This window comes from Oncorhynchus tshawytscha, linkage group LG14, assembly GCF_018296145.1.
Source record: "Oncorhynchus tshawytscha isolate Ot180627B linkage group LG14, Otsh_v2.0, whole genome shotgun sequence".
Lineage (NCBI taxonomy): Eukaryota > Metazoa > Chordata > Actinopteri > Salmoniformes > Salmonidae > Oncorhynchus > Oncorhynchus tshawytscha.
Window position 1 is genome coordinate 62,359,095 of NC_056442.1, and position 24,168 is coordinate 62,383,262.

The window sequence follows — 24,168 nt, forward strand, 5'->3', positions numbered from 1 at the left end:
TGGGAGACACACCAAACATGTGGAAGAAGGTGCTCTGGTCAGATGAAACCAAAATTGAACTTTTTGGCAACAATGCAAAACGTTATGTTTGGCGTAAAAGCAACACAGCTCATCACCCTGAACACAACATCCCCACTGTCAAACATGGTGGTGGCAGCATCATGGTTTGGGCCTGCTTTTCTTCAGCAGGGACAGGGAAGATGGTTAAAATTGATGGGAAGATGGATGGAGCCAAATACAGGACCATTCTGGAAGAAAACCTGATGGAGACTGCAAAAGACCTGAGACTGGGACGGAGATTTGTCTTCCAACAAGACAATGATCCAAAACATAAAGCAAAATCTACAATGGAATGGTTCAAAAATAAACATATCCAGGTGTTAGAATGGCCAAGTCAAAGTCCAGACCTGAATCCAATCGAGAATCTGTGGAAAGAACTGAAAACTGCTGTTCACAAATGCTCTCCATCCAACCTCACTGAGCTCGAGCTGTTTTGCAAGGAGGAATGGGAAAAAATGTCAGTCTCTCGATGTGCAAAACTGATAGACATACCCCAAGCGACTTACAGCTGTAATCGCAGCAAAAAGGTGGCGCTACAAAGTATTAATTTAAGGGGGCTGAATAATTTCACACCCAATTTTTCAGTTTTTGATTTGTTAAAAAAGTTTGAAATATCCAATAAATGTCGTTCTACTTCATGATTGTGTCCCACTTGTTGTTGATTCTTCACAAAAAAATACAGTTTTCTATCTTTATGTTTGAAGCCTGAAGTGTGGCAAAAGGTCGCAAAGTTCAAGGGGGCTGAATACTTTCGCAAGGCACTGTATAAAAAAATACTTTCCACTCATCATACAAGTTGAAAAGAATGTTGGCACTGTTATACAAGCAGGGAGCAACACTAGAATCGAAAAGACCAGCGTCTCCACAAACGGAGTGCAAAGATGAAGACATGTTGTACTTACTGTGACATGACAACATTTTCCACGACTTAGTTAACAGTCAGTGTTTGGTTCACTGTGCATCAAATCCAAAATCATACACTACACTGACAAGAGGGGGATGGTGAATTAAGTCCATTTTGCAGACTGCAGACAGTGACAAGTAATTAAATGAATGAACTTGTCAGTTAATCCCAGAGGGGGGTAAATCATCCCGCACAGCCTCATGGCACTCCCTCTCGCTTCTGCTCTCCAAACCCACAACAGTAAGAGAGGCCCTGGGAGGGTGGACCTGGCACATTGGCTGGGTGGCCAAGGGAGGGTGTTTTACTGTATTGTCAAGCACACACCATGTCTACAAAATAATGTGTTTAATCAGACAGAACAACAATAAGAACAAATCTACCAATTAAAGAATATACTGAATGGTCACAGCTAGGGTTGCAATATTCCCGGGAAGTTTCAATAAATTCCCGCGGTTTTCCCAAAATCCAGGAAATCCGGAATCCTCCAACCAGGATATCTGGAAAACCAAGGAATTTATTGAAAGTTTCTGGAATTTGCCAACCATAGTCACAGCACACCAAGCAGAATTCCGCTCATATGCAAAGTTCAATTAACGGTCTATTCTCATTGATGAAAATCAAGAGATTCGAGAGACATTACTGTAATGTAAACTTGCTTATTTCTCATCTCGAACACAACCTCTGGAGGTCGCACATGACACTCACTCGACAGCTGCCCCTCTGAGCGGAGCAGTGTAAACAGAATTGTCGCATTGAACCCAACATTCATACAGTAAAACTACTAACAGCAGAACAATGTTTTTGAAACAGCTGAGAAGTATAGACATATTTTTGTGATTTTTTTCACCTGAAATTGCAGTAACAGCCTGTTACATGCTGATATGTCAGTGTAGCTTTAAGGGTGTTTTCCCCCGCCCGCTCTGAATCACGGCAAGAAGTGTGCAGCAAGAAGTTGATCAACTCAGGAATTCTCAATGTTTTCAGTCGCAATTTTGTGTTTACCTCATAATGACTTCCATGTTATTGATCAAATGAAGCCTAGTTTGTTCCAAGGTACCTTTAATAGTCAAACGGGTTGTATTGGTTGTATTATTCAAGAGTTAAAATATTTTACAAGTAAAGATGCTCTTGTTTAACAATTTACATGCTAACTGGCTAGTAGCCTGTCATATTGATGTAGACAGTAAATTCGGAGCAGCAGCGCAACAATGTCACGTTGCCAGCCACAATGAAATGCAAGGATATAATGTAAACTTAAAAGTTGATATATGTGATTCACCACCTGGATACGGTCTTATGTAGCAACATTTGAAGTTGTGTTTTTTTTATACGTTGGATGAAAGTAGAGACTCAAGAGCTACAAAACGGTATACGATACACTGCATTTGAGGAACAATGGGAAAGTAATTCTGCTTCGAAAGTTGTAAACTCACTTTTGAGAAAATGGCCTTTTGGTATCGAGTGAAGAACTCTTCATTGTCTATTTACAGATGGCATACAAGTTTGTTATTCAGGAACATGAAAGTTCACATGTTCCAGAAGTCATTTCTGCAAAAAAAAAACATTGCTAAAATTTGTCCAAAAAAATAACAAGTTAAAACAGCTCTCCTGTGAACGCCTAGATTCCTGAAATGGGTCACCTTCTATCCACATACTGTATATACACATATGTCATTCATAATCTTGATTGACATCCTGAAATGTTTGACAATGAGAATAGCCTTTAAGTTTGTTTGGGAGTGTGAAACAGTGATTGCAACAAATCCACTAGTTTGTGAAACAAGGTAGACTAGAGATTGTGATCTTAAAAACGTTTTGGCAGGAACCAGATTGGACGTCACTAACTGTAGTCAATTCACATGGGACTGACATTTCAAGAACTACTAGTTAGCCCAAATGAAATGGTCTTCACAAATAACCAAGGTAGTTGCAGTTGCCATGCTTTACCAAAAATTCCTAAACGATTGGAATGCCATCAGGGAGACCTACAATGGCTCATTGACTGTCATCTGCAAACTTGATGATTGAGTTGGAGGTGTGCATGGCCACACAGTCATGAGTTAACAGGGAGTACAGGAGAAGGCTGAGATCGCACCCTTGTGGGGCCCCAGTGTTGAGGATCAGCAGAGTGTAAGTGATGTAAGTGATGGCCTCAAGCTTAATGAAGAGTTGAGGGTACTATGCTGTTAAATGCTGAGCTGTAGTCGATGAACAGCATTCTTACATAGGTATTCCTCTTGTCCAGATGGGTTAGGGCAGTGTGCAGTGTGATTGCGATTGCGCTGTCTGTGGACCTATTGGGGCGGGAAGCAAATTGGAGTGGGTCTAGGGTGTCAGGTAGGGTGGAGGTGATATGATCCTTGACTAGTCTCTCAAAGCACTTCATGATGACAAAAGTGAGTGCTACGGGGCGATAGTTGTTTAGCTCAGTTACCTTGGCTTTCTTGGGAACAGGAACAATGGTGGCCCTCTTGAAGCATGTGGAAACAGCAGACGGATGGGGATTGATTGAATATGTCCGTAAACACACCAGCCAGCTGATCTGCGCATGCTCTGAGGAAGCGGCTAGGGATGTCGTCTGGGCCGGCAGCCTTGCGAGGGTTAACACGTTTAAATGTTTTACTCATGTTGGCAGCGGTGAATGAGAGTCTCCGCAGGTTTTGGTAGCGGGCCTGTCAGTGGCACTGTATTGTCCACAAAGCGAGCGAAGAAGTTTAGTCTGTCTGGGAGCAAGACATCTTGGTCTGCGACTGGGCTGGTTTTCTTTTGTAGTCCGTGCTCGACTGTAGACCCTGCCACATTCCTCTCGTGTCTGAGCCGTTGAATTGCAACTCTACTTTGTCTCTATACTGACACTTAGCTTGTTTGATTGCCTTGCGGAGGGAATAGCCACACTATGTTTTCGGTCATGTTTCCGGTCGCCTTGCCCTGATTAAAAGCAGTGGTTCACACTTTCAGTTTTGCATGAATGTTGCCATCAACCCACGGTTTCTGGTTGGGGAAGGTTAATAGTCACTGTGGGTACAACATCACCGATGCACTTGCTAATAAACTCGCTCACCGAATCAGCGTATACATCAATGTTGTTGTCCGATGCGATCTGGACCATATCCCAGTCCACGTGATCGAAGCAATCTTGAAGCATGGAATATGGGGGGGGTGTACACGACTGTGATTATAAATCGAAGACAATTCTCTGAGATAATGCGGTCGGCATTAGATAAGGAATTCTAGGTCAGGAGAACAAAACAACCGGAATTCCTCTATGTTGATCACACCACGACTCGTTAATCATAAGGCATACACTGACGCCCTTCTTACCAGAGAGATGTTTGTTTCTGTCAAAGCGATGCGTGAAAAAAACAGGTGGCTATACCGACTCTGATAACGTATCCCGAGTGAGCCATGTTTCCGTGAAACAGAGAATGTTACAATCTCTGATGTCTCTCTGGAAGGCAACCCTTGCTCGGATTTCGTCTACCTTGTTGTCAAGAGACTGGACATTGGCTAGTAGTATACTCTGGAGCAGTGGGCGATGTGCCCGTCTATAGAGCCTGACTAGAAGACCACCCCATCTGCGGCGCAGTTGTTTTGAGTCGCCTGCTGGGATCTGATCCATCGTCCTGTGTGGTGGACCGAACAGAGGATCCAGCCATCTGTCGGCGCCGTAAGATTATTATTTTTTTTAAATTACTTTTCTAATCCCACAGCACCTTCTCCGCTGTGCAATCCGGTTTTCGAGCTGGTCACGGGTGCACTTCAGGCACACGCTCAAGGCACTCAACGATATCATAACCGCCATCGATAAAAGACAGTAGAGTGTAGCCGTCTTCATCGACCTGGCCAAGGCTTTCGACTCTGTCAGTCACCGTATTCTTATCCGCACATTCAACAGCCTTGGTTTGTCAAATGACTGCCTCGCCTGGTTCACCAACTACTTCTCTGACAGAGTTCAGTGTGTAAAATCAGAGGCCATGTTGTCTGGAACTCTGGCAGTCTCTATGGTGGTACCACAGGGTTTAAATCTTGGGGCGACTCTTTTTTCTGTATATATCAACGATTATTTTTATTTATTTTTCTGCTCTTTGGCACACCAGTATTTTAACTTGCACATCACCATCACTTCATCTCTCATTCCAGTGTTAAAACCTCTAGCGACTCCCAAACCCGCATGCGGGAGCGTAATCATCACCTGAAACGAATTAGCATAACGCAGCGGACATAAATATCCATAGAAAATATTCCTATTCATGAAAATCACAAGTGAAATATATTGAGACACAGTTTAGCCTTTTGTTAATCACCCTGTCATCTCAGATTTTCAAAATATGCTTTACAGCCAACGCTAGACAAGCATTTGTGTAAGTTTATAATAGCCTAGCATAGCATTATGCCTTGCTAGCAGCAGACAACCTTGTCACGGAAATCAGAAAAGCAATCCAATTAAATCGTTTACCTTTGATGAACTTCGGATGTTTTCACTCACGAGACTCCCAGGTAGAAAGCCAAAGTTCATTTTTTCCCAAAATATTATTTTTGTAGGTGAAACAGCTCCGTTTGTTCTTCACGTTTGGCTGAGAAATCGCCCGGAAATTGCTGCCACCACAACACCGAAAAATATTCCAAATATTAGCTCCATAATATCGACAGAAACATGGCAAACGTTGTTTAGAATCCATCATCAAGGTGTTTTTCTCATATCTATTCGATAATATATCCGTCGGGACAATTCCTTTTTCTCTAGGACCGATTGGAGTAGTGGCTACCTCTGTACTCTACGCGAGAATCTCTCTCGGAGCCACCATGTGACCACTTACGCAATGTGCCCGCATACGGCTATTCTTCAACAGAAATGCGTAAAACTACGTCACAATGCTGTAGACACCTTGGGGAATACGTAGAAAGCATAAGCTCGTTGATGGTACATTCACAGCCAAATAGGGAGTCATTGGAACACAGCGCTTTCAAAACCTGGGGCACTTCCGAATTGGATTTTTCTCAGGCTTTCGCTTGCAACATCAGTTCTGTTATACTCACAGACAATATCTTTACAGTTTTGGAAACGTTAGAGTGTTTTCTATCGAAAGCTGTCAATTATATGCATATTCTAGCATCTTTTCCTGACAAAATGTCCCGTTTAAAACAGGAACATTTTTTTTCTAAAAATGAAAATACTGCCCATAGAGTTCCAAGAGGTTTTAATTTGCTAAATTGTAATTACTTAGCTTCTATGGCCTATTTATTGCCTTACCTCACGCCATTTGCACACACTGTATATAGACTTTATTTTTTTCCTATTGTGTTAATGTTAACTGTACGCTTGTTTATTCCATCTGTAACTATGTTGTTGTTTGTGTCACACTGCTTTGCTTTATCTTGGCCAGGTCGCAGTTGTAAATGAGAACTTGTTCTCAACTAGCCTACCTGGTTAAATAAAGGTGAAATATATATTTAATGAAACATGTTGGCAACATAACAATGTGTGCGTCTATTAGCCAAAATGGCATCCTTCACCGTCATGCAATCCTAGGCCCATACAACACTGCCCAAATTTTTACATTTCTGGACTCCACAACAGACTAATCCCTAATGACCAGGGGCCAGAGCAACCGAGGTACGTTATCATCTGGGACAATGTTAAGTTTCCACCGGGCTGCTGTGGTCCGCAATTGGTTCACAGGTCACCCACTTTTCATCGCACTCAACCTCCCCCATACTGTTCTTGAATCCTATTGAAGAATTCTTCTCTGCATGGCGCTGGAAGGTGCATGATCACCAGCCCCACCAACGCATACCCCTTCTACAGGCAATGGAGGAGGATTATGGAGACATCGATCAGGGGTCATGCCAGGCCTGGATACGGCACCCCAGCCGATACTTTCCATGCTGCCTAGCTCAAGACAACATCACATGTAATGTGGATGAAGTCTTATGGCCAGACACACAAAGGCAGCGAAATGTAGCCTAATTTTGTTCCGTTCTGTTATTTCCCCTAGCACAAATGTTTGTTTTCTTTCAATAACCAAAAATTCCCCTTATTTGTATTCACAGTGTGCTTTCGTCAGGAATACACATCCATACTTGACACCGAATTATGCCAATCTGTATGTGGGGTTGTTTGAGAAGGTGATTTTCAATCCATTCATGCGCCATATCATGCTCTGGAAATGCTTCATTGATGAAGTAATCCTATTCCAGGGAACAGGAAATGCATCAATTCCAATCTATCAAAAGTAGTGAACATCTGAAATTCACCTTCGATGCGCATGAAGCAAGCTCTTGACATTTTGATAAAGCAGGGGGTGGGGAGGATTCCCTGTTACGTGGAGACAAATTCTACCCTACACCCCTGAAAAAGAATCTTCATCAGCCAATACAATATTCAGGTTTGGTAGATCACAAAGTGACAATGACAAACAAGCCAAATGTCTGGATGAGCTTTTTGGACAGCGGGGTTACCCATAGGAATGATGCAGGGGATCGTTACAAAAAATATGACCCAAGATGACACCCTCACTCCCAAACCAACAAATTCCATGCTTCCTTCAATACTCCCCACTTGGCAAACAGTTTCACCATATCATTAAAAAAACTGCCACATCTTGAGCACTGAACCACAACTGGAAAAGACGTTTAAAGAACCCCTGTGGGTAGTCTAACGGCCCCCAACATCAGTCAAATGGTGGAGCGGTCTGACTTTCCACCGGTACCACGTAGCAACTGCCTAGACAATGTGCCGGACGGTAATTACAGATGTGGCCGAAGTACGCAGCACAAATTTACAAACATATGCACAAATGTTCAATCACCCTACTACAGGTCAGGCCATTAAAGATGAAGGGCATCATTATATATTCCACAAACAAAGTGTATTTGTGGTCTATGCTATGTAGGAAAACTGAAACGAGCTCTGAAAACAAGGCTAGCAAGAGTAATATCAGGACCCTTGACCAGAGAAACACTATGGCTGCACATTTCATGGAGGCTCGTCACAACACCAAGCTCTCTGAGATACATTGGTATGGAACATGTTCAGACTCCTAGGAGGGTTGGAGATATTGATAATCTATTACTGAGGAGAGAATTGTACTGGATTCACTGTTTGTCGACCATGTCCCCTACAGGTCAGAACCAAGAGTTGGATGTCAGACCATTTCTTACATGAATATGTCATGTTGATTTGTCCTGCCTTCCATGTCTCCACTTAGTAGTAGAATAACACATGTACAAAATAACTATGTGCCCATCTCATGGTATCAAATTAGAGGTACACTGGTTGTTTTACAAATAGATATTACCTATGACCACTAACTGCCCCTAACGGTCATGTGGATATTCCAATGCAATCATTTTTTTTTTTACTGTTGCCTAAGTTTTATCTTGGACCCATTTGGATGTACATACTTCTCATTATGCGCAAGTCATTTATATCCACACCCACCATGTGTCTTGTGCCTAATGGTCAAGTGAAGTATGTATATTTTGGGATGTGAGCACTCAGTCTATTTGACCTGACAATAGATCCGTTTGGGATGGAATCAGAGTCAAAGCGGTCAATATTGAGCATGAACTATCATGTCCTTCACATCATTGTCATGCCATGGTAGTTAGGTTGCTGTGGTGATGGCAATCCCCAAAAGAACTTCAGGTTAGTCGGGCCCTGGGGAGGAAGAGAGCTGTTCTGGACTGCAGGTGCTGAATGGTTGGTGATATATTTGGAGGTAGTACAGGCGTATAGTAGAGGTGCCGATGGAGTGACCCAAATGTACACCCCCCAAAAAAAATCCCTTGAGGTAAATAAACCCTTCAGGAACCAGGCTCAGCTGGGGAAACCATCCTCTTTTGGCTGGTTGGGTAGGATTTGTTGTGAGAAGTAGAACGGTCCGTGAAATGATGGGACTGGAAGACTGAGTTATACGGTGTCTGAAATGCAGTGTCGAGTTGGCATGGATGCAGCTCTGATGCTGAAGGACTGTCCGAAGAACAGCAGGATAACCATATAGTGATAGTTTGTCTCAGATGGGATTGGAAACATTTGTGAGGAGACGGAACCAGAGACGGTGATGAAGAGTGGATCAGATGGAGAGGAATGTTGAGATTGTCTGGGGTGTAGAAAGTATGTGAGTGGTTTGTAAGTGCTGAGGGTAGATGGTAACCAGAACAGTGGTGGTTCTGCCAAACTGATCAGTTTACTGTGTTTGATGGTGAAGGGATCTTCGTCAAGGATGCTGATGTCTCACTTGAAATAAAATGCAAAACACCCCCCAAAAAATAACAAAATATATCTCAGCATGGAGAGACTGCAATGGAGATGTAATCTGGTCTCATCTGGATGCAGCCAGACAGGATGTAAAAGGTCGATGGGCTGGCGCCGGGGGAAGACTTTGGAAAGGCTGGGATGTGACAAGCTGATGAAGACTTGAACCGAGGCAGTTGTTTCACTGATCTAGGAGAGGGTCTCAGCTGGTAAGACCAGGGGTTGAACTGATACAGCAGGAGGCAGATAACTGACTGAGCTGGCTGGGATGTGACAGTTCATTGCTGGTAGGGATGGAAGGTAAGATACTGTGCGAGTGGCTGTCACAGAACCAGCGGGACCATAGGTGGAGAGGTAGTCACTGGCAGAGAGAGAGGGGGTGAGCCACTGCCGGAGTGTCAAATGGGTGTTGGAGGCAAACAAAGTAGGTTGGGGGGGGGGGTGAATCAGGGGCCACTGGTGTTGGGGCAGACAGGATGGGATGGACAACTGGGATGCGATGACACCCTGCAGGCAAAGAGGCTACATTACAGCTGTCAAGAGTGCCCCAGTACATGCAGATATTCCACTGCAAGAGCCTGGAGGCAGTGAAAGACAGATTGTTTCGCCATGGCCAGATCCATAGCGATGGAGTGGTAGTCTTCCAACGCCTAGCGGCAAGAAGGCCAAAGACAGAGCCGGAGTGACTGGAGGTAGGGAGAGGTTGTCACTGGCAGAGAGAGGCTAGCGGGACCTTGTAGGATCTGCTGGCGAAGCAAGGAAGATACAGGATGCAAATTGAAGTGGAGTCTGTTTGGTGGAGGAAGAGCCAGAGGCAGCCGTCAAGAGGGAATGGTGAGCCGGAAGGCAGGGCTGAGGCCAGCAGGGAAAATTAAGATTTATTTAACTAGGCAGTCAGTTAAGAACAAATTCTTATTTACAATGATGGCCTATTGGTGGCAGGGGCACACTGAACTCTGTCAGCTCGGGGATTCGATCCAGCAACCATTTGGTAACTGGCCCAACGCTCTAACAGCTAAGCTACTTGCCGCCCAGTAGCCTAGTGGTTAGAGCTCAAGGCAGTAGGCTCACTGAAGTGGGTTTAGGTCACAGCTGTGAGGAACAGGGGCTGAGCAACAGCTGGAAAAGAGAGGCACATATAGCTGGCTTAGAAATCTTGAGAAGGTGAGGCACTGGATTGGTGGCGGTCATAAGGCCAGTGGGACCAGAGGTGGAGAGGGGGAGGATGTGTCACCATGAGAGCAGCGGCATTGGACTAGTGGGGCCTGAGGGTGTCACTAGCAAAGAGAAGGGGTGAGCCACTGCATGGGGCCAGAGGGACCTGAGAAGGGGAATGCTGCTAGGTAGCCAGGAGGCCAGAGGTGAAGACTGGAACAGACACAGTAAGTTCACTGAATTGGGACAGTACCCGGGGTTGGACCATTGCGGGCACTTAAGAGTCAGTGGAAAATATTGAGATCATTGCTGGAAGAGAGAAGGGGGAGACTGCAGTGGTGGCAGCGGTACCTGTGATGGTGACGACAGAGATGGTGGCATCGCTTCGCGTTCTTAGGAAACTACGCAGTATGTTTTTTATGTATTATTTTTTACACTGTTACCCCAGGAAATCTTAAGTGTCATTACATACAGCAGGGAGGAACTATTGGATATAAGAGCAATGTCAACTTACCAACATTACGACCAGGAATATAACTTCCCCTTAGCAGATCCTCTGTTTGGACCACCACCCAGGACAATGGATCGGATCCCAGCAGGCAACCCAAAACAATGGCGCCGCAGAAGGGGCAGACAGAGTGGTGTTCTAGTTAGGCTCCGTAGACGGGCACATCACGCACCGCTCCAGAGTACACTACTCGCCAATTTCCAGTCTCTTGACAACAAGGTACCCTCTACTTCCGGCGCCGACAGAGATGGCCGCCTCGCTTCGCGTTCCTAGAAAACTATGCAGCGTTTTGTTTTTTTACGTGTTATTTCTTACATTAGTACCCAAGGTCATCTTAGGTTTCATTACATACAGTCGAGAAAAACTAACTACTGAATATAAGATCAGCGTCAACTCACCATCAGTACGACCAAGAATATGTTTTTCGCGACGCGGATCCTGTGTTCTGCCTTTCAACCAGGACAACGGAATGGATCCTATGCGGCGACCCAAAAAAACGACTCCGAAAAAGAGGGAAACGAGGCGGTCTTCTGGTCAGACTCCGGAGACGGGCACATCGTGCACCACTCCCTAGTATTCTTCTCGCCAATGTCCAGTCTCTTGACAACAAGGTTGATGAAATCCGAGCAAGGGTAGCATTCCAGAGGGACATCAGAGACTGTAACGTTCTTTGCTTCACGGAAACATGGCTCACTGGAGAGACGCTATCGGAGGCGGTGCAGCCAGCGGGTTTCTCCACGCATCGCGCCGACAGAAACAAACATCTTTCTGGTAAGAAGAGGGGCGGGGGCGTATGCCTTATGGCTAATGAGACATGGTGTGATGAAAGAAACATACAGGAACTCAAATCCTTCTGTTCACCTGATTTAGAATTCCTCACAATCAAATGTAGACCGCATTATCTACCAAGAGAATTCTCTTCGATTATAATCACAGCCGTATATATCCCCCCCCAAGCAGACACATCAATGGCTCTGAACAAACTTTATTTGACTCTTTGCAAACTGGAATCCATTTATCCGGAGGCTGCATTCATTGTAGCTGGGGATTTTAACAAGGCTAATCTGAAAACAAGACTCCCTAAATTTTATCAGCATATCGATTGCGCAACCAGGGGTGGAAAAACCTTGGATCATTGTTACTCTAACTTCCGCAACGCATATAAGGCCCTGCCCCGCCCTCCTTTCGGAAAAGCTGACCACGACTCCATTTTGTTGATCCCTGCCTACAGACAGAAACTAAAAAAAGAAGCTCCCACGCTAAGGTCTGTCCAACGCTGGTCTGACCAAGCTGACTCCACACTCCAAGACTGCTTTCATCACGTGGACTGGGAGATGTTTCGTATTGCGTCAGATAACAATATTGACGAATACGCTGATTCGGTGTGCGAGTTCATTAGAACGTGCGTTGAAGATGTTATTCCCATAGCAACGATTAAAACGATTCCCTAACCAGAAACCGTGGATTGATGGCAGGATTCGCGTGAAACTGAAAGCGCGAACCACTGCTTTTAATCAGGGCAAGGTGACTGGTAACATGACCGAATACAAACAGTGCAGCTATTCCCTCCGCAAGGCTATCAAACAAGCTAAGCGTCAGTACAGAGACAAAGTAGAATCTCAATTCAACGGCTCAGACACAAGAGGCATGTGGCAGGGTCTACAGTCAATCACGGACTACAACAAGAAATCCAGCCCAGTCACGGACCAGGATGTCTTGCTCCCAGGCAGACTAAATAACTTTTTTGCCCGCTTTGAGGACAATACAGTGCCACTGACACGGCCTGCAACGAAAACATGCGGTCTCTCCTTCACTGCAGCCGAGGTGAGAAAGACATTTAAACGTGTTAACCCTCGCAAGGCTGCAGGCCCAGACGGCATCCCCAGCCGCGCCCTCAGAGCATGCGCAGACCAGCTGGCCGGTGTGTTTACGGACATATTCAATCAATCCCTATACCAGTCTGCTGTTCCCACATGCTTCAAGTGGGCCACCATTGTTCCTGTTCCCAAGAAAGCTAAGGTAACTGAGCTAAACGACTACCGCCCCGTAGCACTCACTTCCGTCATCATGAAGTGCTTTGAGAGACTAGTCAAGGACCATATCACCTCCACCCTACCTGACACCCTAGACCCACTCCAATTTGCTTACCGCCCAAATAGGTCCACAGACGATGCAATCTCAACCACACTGCACACTGCCCTAACCCATCTGGACAAGAGAAATACCTATGTGAGAATGCTGTTCATCGACTACAGCTCGGCATTCAACACCATAGTACCCTCCAAGCTCGTCATCAAGCTCGAGACCCTGGGTCTCGACCCCGCCCTGTGCAACTGGGTACTGGACTTCCTGACGGGCCGCCCCCAGGTGGTGAGGGTAGGCAACAACATCTCCACCCCGCTGATCCTCAACACTGGGGCCCCACAAGGGTGCGTTCTGTGCCCTCTCCTGTACTCCCTGTTCACCCACGACTGCGTGGCCACACACGCCTCCAACTCAATCATCAAGTTTGCGGACGACACAACAGTGGTAGGCTTGATTACCAACAACGACGAGACGGCCTACAGGGAGGAGGTAAGGGCCCTCGGAGTGTGGTGTCAGGAAAATAACCTCACACTCAACGTCAACAAAACTAAGGAGATGATTGTGGACTTCAGGAAACAGCAGAGGGAACACCCCCCTATCCACATTGATGTAACAGTAGTGGAGAGGGTAGCAAGTTAAGTTCCTCGGCATACACATCACAGACAAACTGAATTGGTCCACTCACACAGATAGCATCGTGAAGAAGGCGCAGCAGTGCCTCTTCAACCTCAGGAGGCTGAAGAAATTTGGCTTGTCACCAAAAGCACTCACAAACTTCTACAGATGTACAATCGAGAGCATCCTGGCGGGCTGTATCACCGCCTGGTACGGCAACTGCTCCGCCCACAACCGTAAGGCTCTCCAGAGGGTAGTGAGGTCTGCACAACGCATCACCTGGGGCAAACTACCTGCCCTCCAGGACACCTACACCACCCGATGTTACAGGAAGGCCATAAAGATCATCAAGGACATCAACCACCCGAGCCACTGCCTGTTCACCCCGCTATCATCCAGAAGGCGAGGTCAGTACAGGTGCATCAAAGCTGGGACCGAGAGTCTGAAAAACAGCTTCTATCTCAAGACCATCAGACTGTTAAACAGCCACCACTAACATTGAGTGGCTGCTGCCAACACACTGACACTGACTCAACTCCAGCCACTTTAATAATGGGAATTGATGGGAAATGATGTAAATATATCACTAGCCACTTTAAACAATGCTACCTTATATAATGTTACTTACCCTACATTATTCATCTCATATGCATACGTATATACTGTACTCTATATCATCGACTGCATCCTTATGTAATACATGTATCACTAGCCACTTTAACTATGTCACTTTGTTTACATACTCATCTCATATGTATATACTGTACTCGATACCATCTACTGTATCTTGCCTATGCTGCTCTGTACCATCACTCATTCATATATCCTTATGTACATATTCTTTATCCCCTTACACTGTGTATAAGACAGTAGTTTTGGAATTGTTACTTAGATTACTTGGTTATTACTGCATTGTCGGAACTAGAAGCACAAGCATTTCGCTACACTCGCATTAACATTTGCTAACCATGTGTATGTGACAAATAAAATTTGATTTGATTTGAGGTAGACGAAATCCGAGCAAGGGTTGCCTTCCAGAGAGACAGAGATTGTAACATTCTCTGCTTCATGGAAACATGGCTCACTCAGGATACGTTATCAGGGTCGGTACAGCCAAAATTCTGGATCATTGCTACTCTAACTTCCGCGACGCATACAAAAACTCCCGCGCCCCCCTTTCGGCAAATCTGACCACGACTCCATTTTGTTGCTCCCAGCATATAGACAGAAACTAAAAACCGGAAACGCCCATGCTCACGTCTGTTCAATGCTGGTCCGACCAATCGGATTCCACGCTTCAATATTTCACGCTTCAAGATTGCTTTGATCACGCGAACTGGGATATGTTCCGGATAGCGTCGGACAACAACATTGATGTATATGCTGATTTGGTGAGCGAGTTTATTAGCAAGTGCATCGGTGATGTTGTACCCACAGTGACTATTAAAATCTTCCCCAACCCGAAACCATGGCAACATTCATGCAAAACTGAAAGCGCGAACCACTGCATTTAATCAGTGCAAGGCGACCGGAAACATGACCGAAGACAAACAACCAGTGTAGCTATTCCCTCCACAAGGCAATAAAACAAGCTAAGCGTCAGTATAGAGACAAAGTAGAGTCGTAGGTCAATGACTCAGACACGAGAGTTATGTGGCAGGGTCTTACAGTCAATCACGGATTACATAAATAAAACCAGCCCCGTCGCGGACACCGACGCCTTGCTCCCAGACAAACTGAACAACCTCTTTGCTCACTTTGAGGACAATACAGTGCCACTGACACGGCCCGTAGCAAAACCTGTGGGCTCTCCATCAACGCAGCCAGCGTGAGTAAAACATTTCAACGTGTTGCAAGGCTGCCGGCCCAGACGGCATCCCTAGCCGCGTCCTCAGCGCATGAGCAGACCAGCTGGCCTGTGCGTTTACGGACATATTGAATCAATCCCTATCCCAGTCTGCTGTTTCCACATGCTTCAAGAGGGCCACCATTGTTCCTGTTCCCAAGAAAGCGAAGGTAACTGAGCTAAACGACTATCGTAGCACTCACTTCTGTCATCATGAAATGCTTTGAGAGACTAGTCAAGGATCATATCACCTCCACCCTACCTGACACCCTAGACCCACTCCAATTTGCTTACCGCCCCAATAGGTCCACAGACAATGCAATCACAATTACACTGCACACTGCCCTAACCCATCTGGACAAGAGGAATACCTACATAAGAATGCTGTCCATCGATTACAGCTCAGCATTTAACAGCATAGTACTCTCCAAACTCGTCATTAAGCTCCAGACCCTGGGTCTCGACCCCGCCCAAATGGGTCCTGGTCTTTGACGGGTCGCCCCCAGGTGGTGAGGGTAGGAAACAACATCTTCCCCCCGCTGATCATCAACACTACTCCCTGTTCACCAATGACTGTGTGGCCATGTACGCCTCCAACTCAATTCATCAAGTTTGCAGATGACAGTGGTAGGCTTGATTACCAACAAAGACGAGACAGGGAGGATGTGAGGGCCCTCGGAGTGTGGTGTCAGGAAAATAACCTCACACTCAAAGTCAACAAAGCAAAGGAGATGATTGTGGACTTCAGGAAACAGCAGAGGGAGCACTCCCCCTATCCACATCGACGGGACAGTAGTGGAGAAGGTAGAAAGTTTTAAGTTCCTCGGTGTACACATCATGGACAAACTGAAATGGTCCACCCACAGACAGTGGTGAAGAAGGCGCAAAAGCGGCTCTTCAACATCAGGAGGCTGAAGAAATTTGGCTTGTCACCGAAAACAAACTTTTACAGATGCACAAATGAGAGTAGACCGATTAGGATTTTTCAACGCCGGTACCGATTATTGGAGGATCAAAAAAGCCGATATCGATTAATCGGCCAATTTTATTTTATTTGTAATAATGACAATTACAACAACACTGAATGAACACTTAGTTTAACTTAATATATCAATAAAATCAATTTAACCTCAAGTAGATAATGAAACATGTTAAATTTGGTTTAAATAATGCAAAAAGAAAGTGTTGGAGAAGTGCAATATGTGCTATGTTATAAAGCTAACGTTTCAGTTCCTTGCTCAGAACATGAGACCATATGAAAGCTGGTGGTTCCTTTTTCCTTCAATATTCCCAGGTAAGAAGATTTAGGTTGTAGTTTTTATAGGAATATTTCCCTCTATACCATTTGTATTTCGTTAACCTTTGACCATTGGATGTTCTTATAGGCACTTTAGTATTGCCAGTGTAACAGTATAGTTCCGTCCCTCTCCTCCCTCCTCCCTGGGCTCGAACCAGCAACACAACGACAAACAGCCACATTCAAAGCAGCGTTACTCATGCAGAGCAGGGGGAACAACTACTAGAAGGCTCAGAGCGAGTGACGTTGGAAACACTATTAGCGCGCGCTAACTAGCCAGCCATTTCACTTCAGTTACACCAGCCTCATCTTGGGAGTTGATAAGCTTGAAGTCATAAACAGCGCAATGCTTGACGCACAACGAAGAGCTGCTGGCAAAATGCAAAAAAGTGCTGTTTGAATGAATGTTTACGTGCCTGCTTCTGCCTACCACCGCTCAGTTAGATACTTGTATGCTCAGTCAGATTATATGCAACGCAGGACACGCTAGACAATATCTAGTAATATCATCAACCATGTGTAGTTATGATTGATTGTTTTTATAAGATACGTTTAATGCTAGCTAGCAACTTACCTTGGCATACTGCATTTGCGTAACAGGCATTCTCCTTGTGGAGTGCAATGAGAGGCAGGTCGTTATTGCGTTGGACTAGTTAACTGTAAAGTTGAAAGATTGGATCCCCCGAGCTGACAAGGTGAAAATCTGTCGTTCTGCCCCTGAACAAGGCAGTTAACCCACCATTCCAAGACCGTCATTGAAAATAAGAATGTGTTCTTAATTGACTTGCGTAGTTAAATGGTATAAAAAAAAGGTATAAAAAAGAAGCTAATCGGCACCCAAAAATACCGATTTCCGATTGTTATGAAAACGGCCCTAATTAATTGGCCATTCCGATTAATCGGTCGACCTCTAATTGAGTGCATCCTCTATCACCGCCTGGTATGGCAACTGCTCTGCCCACAACCGTAAGGCTCTCCAGAGGGTAGTGAGGTCTGCACAACGCATCACCGGGGGCAAACTACCTGCTCTCCAGGACACCTACACCACCCGATGTCACAGGAAGGCTAAAAAGATCATCAAGAACAACAACCACCCAAGCCACTGCCTATTCACCCCACTATCATCCAGAAGAAGAGGTCAGTACAGGTCCATCAAAGCTGGGACCGAGAGACTGAAAATCATCTTCTATCTATGTAGCTTCTAACAAACTCAAATCTCTAGAGACTTTAATAATTAAAATTGGATGTAATAAATGTATCACTAGTCACTTTAAACAATGCCACTTTATATAATATTTATATACCCTACATTACTCTTCTTGTAACGCTCGTCTGAAGAAAAGGACCAAAGCGCAGCACGTGTTCATGATAATTTATTCAAACTGAACACTGACACAAAATAACAAAGTGGAACAAAACGAAACAGTTCTGTCTGGTGCCGACACAAAACAGAAAACAACTACCCACAAACCTAGGTGGGAGAAGGCTACCTAAGTATGATTCTCAATCAGAGACAATGATAGACAGCTGCCTTTGATTGAGAACCACACCCGGCAAAACACAAAAAAATAGAAAACATAGAAATAAAGAAACTAGAATGCCCACCGTAGTCACACCCTGGCCTAACCAAAATAGAGAATAAAAGCCTCTATGGCCAGGGCGTGACACTTCTCATATGTATATACTGTACTCTATACCATCTACTGCATCTTGCCAATGCCGTTCGACCATCGCTCATCCATATATTTATATGTACATATTCTTATTCATCCCTTTACACTTGTGTGTATAAGGTAGTTGTTGTGAAATTGTTAGATATTACTGCACGGTTGGAACTAGAAGCACAAGCATTTCGCTACACTCGCATTAATATCTGCTAGCCATGTGTATGTGACCAATAAAATTTGATTTGATTTGAAAGAGAAATGTTACTTTGCAGAGCAGTGTCACATGATGGGGAAAGAGACAAAGGCTGTACGGATGGAGCAGGCAACCAGAAAACCAGTTTCACCACCAGCAGAGAGCATGAGATGGGACTAGAGGAAGCAGTACGCTAAGAGAGATAGGTCATTGCTGTGTGTGTGTGTGTGTGTGAGAGAGAGAGAGTTACTGCTGGTGAGCAGAAGGGGACATGTCCCAGAGACTGGAGCAGTGAGAGAGCAGAAGGGGACATGTCCCAGAGACTGGGGCAGTGAGAGAGCAGAAGGGGACATGTCCCAGAGACTGGAGCAGTGAGAGAGCAGAAGGGGACATGTCCCAGAGACTGGGGCAGTGAGAGAGCAGAACATGTACTAGAGACTGCGGCAGTGACAGAGCAGAACGGGACATGTACAAGAGAGAGAAAGCCGGCCTGCTGGACATCTGGCAGTCTCTATGGGGGTCTCACAGGGTTCAGTTCTCGGGCCGACTCTCTTCTCTGTATACATCAATGATGTTCCTCTTGCTGCTGGTGATTCTCTAATCCACCTCTACGCAGATGACACCATTCTTTATACTTCTGGCCCTTCTTTGGACACTGTGTTAACTAACCTCCAGATGAGCTTCAATGCCATACAACTCTCCTTCTGTGGCATCCAACAGTTCTTAAATGCAAGTAAAATTAAGTGCATGCTCTTCAACTGATCAATGCCGCACCTGCCCGCTCGTCCAGCATCACTACTCTGGACGGTTCTGACTTAGGTATTTGTAGTTGTCCACGTATTCTAGGTGTCTGGTTAGACTGTTAACTCTCCTTCCAGACTCAAATTAAATATCTTCAATCCAAAATTAAATAAAGAATCAGCTTCCTATTTCACAACAAAGCATCCTTCACTCATGCTGCCAAACATACCCTCGTAAAACTGACCATCCTACCGATCCTCGATGATGTCATTTACAAAATAGCCTCCAACACTCTACTCAGCAAATTGGATGCAGTTTATCACAGTGCCATCTGTTTTATCACCAAAGCCCCATATACTACCTACCATTGCGACCTGTACCCTCTCATTGGCTGGCCCGAACTTCATACTCGTCGCCAAACCCACTGGCTCCAGGTCATGTTCAAGTCTCTGCTAGGCAAAGCCCCGCCTTATCTCAGCTCTCTGGTCACCACAGCAGCAACCACCCGTAGCACGCGCTCCAGCAGGTATATCGCACTGGTCATCCCCAAATCCAATTCTTCCTTTGGCTGCCTCTCCTTACAGTTCTCTGCTGCCAATGACTGGAACGAAATACAAAAATCACTGAAGCTGGAGACTCATATCTCCCTGACTAGCTTTAAGCACGAGCTGTCAGAGCAGTTCACAGATCACTGCACCTGTACATAGCCCATCCAACTACCTCATCCCCAAACTGTATTTATTTATTTCTTGCTCCTTTGCACCCCAGTATCTCTACTTGCACATTCATCTTCTGCACATTCTACCATTCCAGTGTTTAATTGCTATATTGTAATTACTTTGCCACCATGGCCTATTTATTGCCTTTATACCTCTCCTATCCTACCTCATTTGCACATGCTGTATATAGATCTTTCTACTGCATTATTGATTGTTTATTCCATTGTTATATGTGTCGAACTGCATTGCTTCATCTTGGCCAGGTCACAGTTACAAATGAGAACGTGTTCTCAACTAGCCTACCTGGTTAAATAAAGGTGAAATAAAAAAAAATGTTAAAATTAATCAGGGGAGAGCTGTAGCTGCAGGGACTTAGGTTGTGTTGGATGCCAAGTCGTAATCGGAGGCTGGGAGAGAAGCCCAGTCTGGAGCTGTTTTGGGACCTGGGTCTTAATCTTTGAGGCCCAATTTGAGTCGGAGTTGGTGGTGCCGGAACGAATATGCCACAGTGGAGGAAGCAGGGGATGTTGTCATGGTTGCCCTCGGATGCATACTGTCATCATGCAGTACGATACATGGGTGGAGGTGGATAAGGTCCCGGGAGGAGGGGCAGCCATAGTCAACCGACTGGAGAGAGGTTGAAGTAGTTTATTTGAAGATTAGGGGGGAAGAGAGCAAAATACCAAGAGAGAACAATCATGGCCGGACGACACCATGCAAGGACATCTCTAGAGTGAGAAGGCTGGTCTGCAGGATGGCAGGATGTGGCCAACTTGCAACAAGCTGATACCGCGTCTTGGCCAGGTCGCAATTGTAAATGAGAACTTGTACTCAACTTGCCTACCTGGTTAAATAAAGGTGAAATAAAAAATAAATTAAAAGTGAGGCCTGCAGTCATATGGACTGGCACACGTGTCCTTCACAAGCTTTAATTCATGGCATAATGACAAGCACCAAGCTGCTTTATATCAATTACTCTTAACATGAATGGAAATGAATACGGAGTGTATTGAAAATAAATGACTGTACAGACGATGTTTGAATAGCCGAGTGTTTGGCTATTGTTTGACAACCCGTGGACAGTCGGTGAAGTCCCCGTGGACAGTCGGTGAAGTAGGCCCGTGGACAGTCGGTGAAGTAGGCCCGTGGACAGTCGGTGAAGTAGGCCCGTGGACAGTCGGTGAAGTAGGCCCGTGGACAGTCGGTGAAGTAGGCCCGTGGACAGTCGGTGAAGTAGGCCCGTGGACAGTCGGTGAAGTAGGCCCGTGGACAGTCGGTGAAGTAGGCCCGTGGACAGTCGGTGAAGTAGGCCCGTGGACAGTCGGTGAAGTAGGCCCGTGGACAGTCGGTGAAGTAGGCCCGTGGACAGTCGGTGAAGTAGGCCCGTGGACAGTCGGTGAAGTAGGCCCGTGGACAGTCGGTGAAGTAGGCCCGTGGACAGTCGGTGAAGTAGGCCCGTGGACAGTCGGTGAAGTAGGCCCGTGGACAGTCGGTGAAGTAGGCCCGTGGACAGTCGGTGAAGTAGGCCCGTGGACAGTCGGTGAAGTAGGCCCGTGGACAGTCGGTGAAGCAGGCCCGTGGACAGTCGGTGAAGTAGGCCCGTGGACAGTCGGTGAAGTAGGCCTGTGGACAGTCGGTGAAGTAGGCCCGTGGACAGTCGGTGAAGTAGGCCCGTGGACAGTTGGGAGATACAGCAAGAAGAGCTCGCTGGGAATAGGCAGCAAAACTAGCCAGGTTGGCGGGGAGGAAATGTCATGAAAGCAGGCAGCATGCTGCTCTGTGATGAGGGGAACAGAGAGCCTGAAGACAGCAATTGAAAACAATGAAACTAAAGCATGCAACACCAAGAGACAAATTATTTCAACACCCAGGTTGTGAGATGAATAGAGTAGAGGTTAGTGAAGAAGACCTGAACGGAAGCAGATGCAACAAAACATTACAATTAACTTGCTAAGTGGCTAAACTTGCTCAGCAAACCTTGATAAGGCTAGTGACACACAGCATCCTGTGACATGCAGTGCAGAACAAACAGACTTAAAGTTTGGTTGGTCAGGTTTAAGTAGGGTGGCAGTGCTGATTAAGGAGAGTGAGGACAGGTGTGGAAGCTGATTACCAATGAGTTGCAGCTGACGCTTGTTGAGGAACTGCGGTCAAGGAAACTAGTTAAAGTGTTGAAAACCAGCTTGGAGGCTGATTGGCAATTAGTAGCAACTGGTGCTTCATGAGCTCCCAGGGAGCTGCGTTCAAGGCAACAAGTTAAAGCGGTTGCATTCAAGCCTGGTATTCTCTCCTGAATTTTTGTTCATTCTTAACACAATCAAATGAATCAGAACTCCAGACTTAAAAGAGTTGTGAGAAGAAGCCTGGAAATTGATTCTACCATTTCAAGAACCGTTGTTTTAACCATGGCTTGGATTAGTATAAACACTAGGCTATGTGTGGGTTGTATTAGTATAAACACTGGGCTATGTGTGGGTTGTATTAGTACAAACACTGGGCTATGTGTGGGTTGTATTAGTATATACACTGGGCTATGTGTGGGTTGTATTAGTGTAAACACTGGGCTATGTGTGGGTTGTATTAGTGTAAACACTGGGCTATGTGTGGGTTGTATTAGTATAAACACTGGGCTATGTGTGGGTTGTATTAGTATAAACACTGGGCTATGTGTGGGTTGTATTAGTATAAACACTGGGCTATGTGTGGGTTGTATTAGTATACACACTGGGCTGTGTGTGGGTTGTATTAGTATACACACTGGGCTGTGTGTGGGTTGTATTAGTATATACACTGGGCTATGTGTGGGTTGTATTAGTATATACACTGGGCTATGTGTGGGTTGTATTAGCATAAACACTGGCCTATGTGTGGGTTGTATTAGTATATACACTGGCCTATGTGTGGGTTGTATTAGTATATACACTGGGCTATGTGTGGGTGTATTAGTATAAACACTGGGCTATGTGTGGGTTGTATTAGTATAAACACTGGGCTGTGTGTGGGTTGTATTAGTATATACACTGGGCTGTGTGTGGGTTGTATTAGTATATACACTGGGCTATGTGTGGGTTGTATTAGTATATACACTGGGCTGTGTGTGGGTTGTATTAGTATATACACTGGGCTATGTGTGGGTTGTATTAGTATATACACTGGGCTATGTGTGGGTTGTATTAGTATATACACTGGGCTATGTGTGGGATGTATTAGTATATACACTGGGCTATGTGTGGGTTGTATTAGTATATACACTGGGCTATGTGTGGGTTGTATTAGTATATACACTGGGCTATGTGTGGGTTGTATTAGTATATACACTGGGCTATGTGTGGGTTGTATTAGTATAAACACTGGGCTATGTGTGGGTTGTATTAGTATATACACTGGGCTATGTGTGGGTTGTATTAGTATAAACACTGGGCTATGTGTGGGATGTATTAGTATAAACACTGGGCTATGTGTGGGATGTATTAGTATAAACACTGGGCTATGTGTGAGTTGTAAACACTGGGCTATGTGTGGGTTGTATTAGTATATACACTGGGCTATGTGTGAGTTGTATTAGTATATACACTACTATATACATTTTAGTCACTTAGCAGATGCTCTTACAAAGACCAACGTACAGTGGTGAGTGCATACATTTTCATACATGTCCCCTGTGGGAATCGAACCCACAACCTTGATGTTTCAATAAAGTGCATTAAACATGAATATACTAACTACAAGTAACATTGAGGGAGGGTTTTGTGAGTCGATGCACTTGGATGATGGTAGTCAGTGAAACTTATCTAATGCACAATGACATATTGCAAATGCTTTTAGGCTAAAATGAACTTTTGACAACAAAGGTACTTTCAAAGGCACATAAAAAACATTCTGTTTTTAGACCACGTGCACAACATGGATCCCTCAAAGGGTTTTCAAAAAAACTCTGCTTGAGCAACGTTAAGCACCCAACAGTTTTAATGTGAAGTGTATGAGATCAGGTATGTTACCAATGAATATATGAGTTCCAGGGAGCCCTCTCAGCCTAACTTTGATGAAGGGGTGTTGTGCCAAATATATAGGAAGGAGCAGCAGGCTTGGGATAGAGCAGTAGTACAGGCTCTGTCACAAAT

At 45.2% G+C, this 24,168-nt stretch overlaps 1 protein-coding gene across 1 annotated transcript in view; it reads right to left on the reverse strand.

The window, feature by feature from the left end:
- LOC112267339 (contactin-5-like) overlaps positions 1 to 24,168 on the reverse strand; it is a 271,228-nt gene that overhangs the window by 245,644 nt on the left and 1,416 nt on the right. The gene's annotated exons all lie outside the window — the stretch shown is intronic.